Source organism: Vicia villosa, unplaced genomic scaffold (genome assembly GCF_029867415.1).
Source record: "Vicia villosa cultivar HV-30 ecotype Madison, WI unplaced genomic scaffold, Vvil1.0 ctg.002529F_1_1, whole genome shotgun sequence".
Classification (NCBI taxonomy): Eukaryota; Viridiplantae; Streptophyta; class Magnoliopsida; order Fabales; family Fabaceae; genus Vicia; species Vicia villosa.
The window spans coordinates 200,609-205,833 of NW_026705958.1; the positions used below are offsets into that span (position 1 = coordinate 200,609).

General features: G+C 35.7%; 1 long non-coding RNA gene across 2 annotated transcripts; it reads right to left on the reverse strand.

Moving 5' to 3' along the window:
• Positions 1 to 2,418: 2,418 nt before the first annotated feature.
• On the reverse strand, positions 2,419 to 3,831 carry LOC131639085 (uncharacterized). Of its 2 annotated transcripts, XR_009294863.1 has the most exons (3): positions 3,215 to 3,831; positions 2,814 to 2,981; positions 2,419 to 2,729 (listed from the first exon to the last, which is right to left on the reverse strand). It is a non-coding gene; the product is annotated as an uncharacterized LOC131639085 (long non-coding RNA). The 2 variants fall into 2 exon arrangements; XR_009294862.1 differs by having other exon boundaries at positions 2,419 to 2,981.
• Between the last annotated feature and the right edge of the window lie 1,394 nt (positions 3,832 to 5,225).

Here is a 5,225-nt window from a genome sequence, read left to right on the forward strand (position 1 = left end):
CTTTCCATTAGAGTGTCTACCTTAAGCAGAAAGTGTTTATCCTTTCTAAATTCCCCACAGAGTTTGTTCCTCGTGGAAGAATTTTGCTTCAGTGTTCCTCCTCAACATTTGTCAGGATGGAACTAAACCCCATTTGAGTTTATTCCTCGTTGGGTAGAGTCTTGTTTGACCATTTCTATCCATTTTGTTCCTGGAGTTGAACTTTGGTCTCTTACAATACTATGTTGGAAACTTTCTAGGATGAGAAACCTAAATTAAGAAGGCATTTATTTTGCACCTCTTGAGGATTTTGTTTTCCTTAACAATGGAGAATCTGTTTATGATTGATATCAGATATTGAAATATTTATTTTCCATCAGTGTTGGAATTTGTGCTTGAAAGCAAGGGGCAGGTTTTGACTTTGAGCAACTTATGTTATCCCCATCATGTTTTGGTTGACAAAAAGCCTCTTTATTTGAGCAAGTTTGTATGTCTTCACATATCAATCTTATTTTCAAAGCAAGTGATAATCTCTCAGGCTTTATGAACTTCTTGATCCAAGTGGAAGAAGCTCAGCAAATGGCAAGTCCCTTCATCAGAAGTGACAATTTGCATCCTAATGGAAGAAGCTCGGCAAATGGTAAGTCCCTTCATCAGAAGTGACAGTTTGCATCCAATTCCTTTTCTCAAGCCACGTCCTTGATTAAAGAAGAAGTTGATCCCTATTCTTAGCGGCAACTTATTATTCTCAGCAGCTTATCGTCAACTATTGAGGCGGTAATTCATCTTCTTCTACCTTCAACTATTGAGTTGGTAGCTTATCGTCAACTATTGAGGCGGTAATTCATGCATCTTCAGTAAACGTTGATGTTCAGAAGAAGTTTCCTGCATCTTCCAGTAAAAGTTGATGTTCAGATGAAAATTCCTGTACCTTCAGTAAAAGTCGGTATTCAGGTGATGCTATTCCTGCATCTTCAGTAAACGTTGATGTTCAGAAGAAGTTCCCTGCATCTTCCAGTAAAAGTTGATGTTCAGATGAAAATTCCTGTACCTTCAGTAAAAGTCGGTATTCAGGTGATGCTATCCCTGCATCTTCCAGTAAAAGTTGATGTTCAGATGAAAATTCCTGTACCTTCAGTAAAAGTCGGTATTCAGGTGATGTTATTCCTGCATCTTCAGTAAACGTTGATGTTCAGAAGAAGTTCCCTGCATCTTCCAGTAAAAGTTGATGTTCAGATGAAAATTCCTGTACCTTCAGTAAAAGTCGGTATTCAGATGATGCTATTCCTGCACCTTCAGTAAAAGCTGGTGTTCAGAGAAGCCTTTGTATCTACATCTTCCAGTAAAAGTCGATGTCAAGATCTTTTTCTACCTTCAGTAAAAGCTGATAGTCCACCTTCAGTAAAGAGTTGGTGTCTTCTCTTCCTACCTTCAGTAAAAGCTGGTAGTCCACCTTCAGTAAAGAGTTGGTGTCTTCTCTTCCTACCTTCAGTAAAAGCTGGTAGTCCACCTTCAGTAAAAGTCGGTGTTTTCTTTTGTATCCACATCTTCCAGTAAAAAGTGGATGTTGAAATTCTTTCCTACCTTCAGTAAAAGTCGGTAGTTCACCTTCAGTAAAAGTTGGTGTATTCTTTCATCTCTAGTGGAAGATGATGCTTTAACCTCCTGGTGTGAAATATTTTCCCCAGTGAAATTTCTTTTCCCAGCAAAGTCTCGTTCCCCCAGCGGAATCTGTTTTCTTTCCCTAGTGGTGTCTTGTTTCCCTCTCATGGAAGTCATGTGCATTACATTCATAATCATAAGCATTGCATGGCATCTTAGGGTCAAAATTGTGTATTCTGTATTTAAGTCTCTTCAATCGCGTCGAGACGAAGATTTCAATCTTCATATCTCCGGATAGAAGAAACTTAAATAGGGGCATCTGTCATACCCCAATTTTTGACCCTAAGATCCCGCATCTCAGGCTCTGCTTAAATCACATCAAGATCATTTATGAGGTTCTCTAGTGCCTATTTCTTTTCTAGCTCACCTTCAGGGGAATCACCAAGCACCTATTTGTTCGTTCTTTATTATTTATTTCTATTATGTTTCACTAACCATTAATCAAAATTCGAAAAAAATATGTCTTGTTTACTTTTGTTTCTTTATCAGATGGAGTTAGAGGATCAAGAAGTTCAGGTGATGTTTCTAATTGAGGTTTGAGAAAGGTATGCAAAGTGGGTTGTTTGGAATGGATTTCTTCAATCATAAGTCGCTTGAAAATTTAAAGACATTCATATTCTTTCAATGAGATTCACAAATTCAAAATCAAACGGAAAGAGATTTATTTTGTTGCTTGAAGCGAGGTCAATATTCTTTACCATACTTTGAAGATTGTAAGGAAACTCTACCAATCTAATTCATGATTTGAATTCAAAGTTTACATTCAAAATGTAAGGGTTTCGATTCAATGTCTTTCAACATACAAGTTTCAACTCCAAAATACTTCAAGGATTACAAGGTTCAAAACAAGAGTCCTCATTCCATTCAAAGAATCCAATTTTCTTCAAGTTAAAGCTTCAAAAATACAAGATGGATTCAAGGTTCCTATACCAAATTACAAAGTTTCTTATCCTACAAGAAGCATAATTTGAGATTTCCTATGGTCTAAGATTCAAAGAACAAATTCATGGCAAAACTCTTGGTTTACAACTTCACAAGTCTACCATTTTCTTCTAAGCTTCATGGTTTGGCATCGGGTTCACCTCCTCCTTCAAGAAAAATTCACATCTCATCATCATATGAAAAAATGAGAAAAATGAAGAATTAATAATTTCAACAAAAATCATTCATACACCAAAGTACAAATCCAGGCCCATCCAGCATCCAAGCAACACGAGTGCAAAAAAATAAAATTGGAATAACTTGATGATTTTCGGATTTAGGTTGCAGAGCCAAATTGGACTTCCACAACTTCCCGATCCAAGTTTGTCACAACTTGAGCCCAATGCTCTTTTCAGAAACTGCAAAAAAAAAACATTGCAAATAAAAAACTGGGGATTGAAGAAGAGATTTTCGTATGGGCCTTAGCAAGATAAGAGGAACCGATTTCAAATCAAAAAAACCCAGAAGAGGAAACTCAGCATAAACCCAAGAATTCTGACTCTATAAAAGCATTGATTGAGACTGACACAAGGGACTTTTGGCTCAGACCTTTTCAGACTGACAAATCAGAACAAATACAAAAAAAAATCACCTGAGCTCAAAAAACCTCGCCAGAACTTCAAAATCCCTCGCCGGAAAACACTGAACCACCGCGCCGGAGCTCTTAACCTCCGCCGTTCTTTCAGTTCTTGACACTAAAAGGTTGCCTTCCATCTTCTGAACCCGAATTCCTCTTTACTTTCGTGACTCTTGCACTGATTGTGCTACATTTTGAATTTAGAACATTCAAACTTCTTTTGTAGATCTTGTTTCTTTCGGTTATTTTCTGAAATTTTTGAGTTGATATTTGAAATAAGGAGAAGGAAACGAATCTAATGATGTAAAAAAAATTTGATTCCGGATATTTTTAACTCCGGCCACCGCGCCGGAGAAGCTCCGGCCGCCATGAGCTTTATGCGAGCCGCCGTGAGTTCTTGAGCTCCGCCATTTTATTCATGTGATCCACCGTGGTCTTCATTTGCTCCGTCGATGAGTTCATGGAGGTCCACCTTGTTAGATTTTTGTTTCAGCTTATTTTTTGCTTCATAATAATGAAAGAGAAAGTGAGCTATTAAATGAAGGAAATATGCTATCAACTTTAAATGAGATCTTTTGGTTTTTCTTTCCTTTTCCTTTAATAATTTTTTTCTGACAGAAAGTGATGGTGGCTATATATTATTAGAAAGAGAAAGAGATATATCTCTTTTTGTTTTCCAAGGATAATAATGATAATGATGGTGATGTTAGTGACTTTGTTCACGTGAAGGAACAAATTGAAGAAAGATGTTTTCAAATTAATTCACATCATCATATCAGCATTTTTTTTCTTCTTTCTCTTCCTTATCTCATAGTGATTCGAGCCGGACAGTGTGTGGGTGACAAGTGGCCATCGGAGCCACTTGTCCTCACCTGAGAAGATGATCAGAATTGTGATTCTCTATTTTTCTGCCTACTGTACTAATTATGTACTTTGATCTGGACCTTCCGATGTCAATGCTGTGTTGAAGTTGACTAGATCAGATGGCTGGAATTTATTCTGCTTTATTTTATATTGCTATTTTCATTTTAATTAGTTTCTAACTTTAGAAATTTTATATTAATTCTGTTTTTAGTCTAAAAATTATGAAAAGATTCACAAAAAATATGTCTTACTATTTTATACCTTGTTTTTATTATTAGCTTATTATGTTATTTTTGCTCTTTTTCTTCATCTATCTTTCATTTTCTTTCTTTGTCCCGAATCGATAAAAGAGCAAAATGAGAGGAAGTCGTATGTGGTTGACTTGAGTCCGAATTCATCCTTCCTCCATTATCATTATATGTCTTATTATTTTTTTTGTTTTTTACCTTGTGTTTTCTTTTTATATATTAGTTTCTTATTTTATTTTTGTTCTGTCTTCTTCATCTATCCTTCTTTTTTCTTTGTCCCGAATCGATAAAAGATTAAAAATGAAAAGGAAGTTGTATGTGGTTGATTTAAATCCGAATTCATCCTTCCTCCATTATTAATCTTTATTTACTAACTTTGATAACATACTTGACAAGTTTCAAGATGGTTATCTTTAACAACTAACGACTAATTTTAATTTCCGCATTTTTATTGTATTGTCCTTTATATTTACCGCTCTTATACTCATCATATCATCATATTTACTTTCTGCTATTTTTATTTTGTCCATTTGGACGTCATATTTATTCTCCGCTATTTTTCTTTTGTCCACTTGGACTATACTTTACTTTTATGCTAAAACATTAATAAACAAGATGAAACCTAAAAAACACTTAAGGACCAATGGACTGTGTATCATTATTTGACTGTTATCTTGCTTGTTATTTTGTCTGGTTGGATTGCTGTTGTGATGTGTGTAGGTATCTCCTCGAAAAGTCTTTGAAGGTTAATTCCAAAGCACTAAGATAAGGATTTCGCCCATTTGCAACCGTTACTCTGTCCGATTTCTGTCAGAAACTTATGTGATTCTTCGAAGATTTGCAAGTTCATTTTGGTCCCTAAGTGGTAATTTTGGTTTTGTGTGGGTAGTCCAAAGGATGGGAATTCTTCCTTG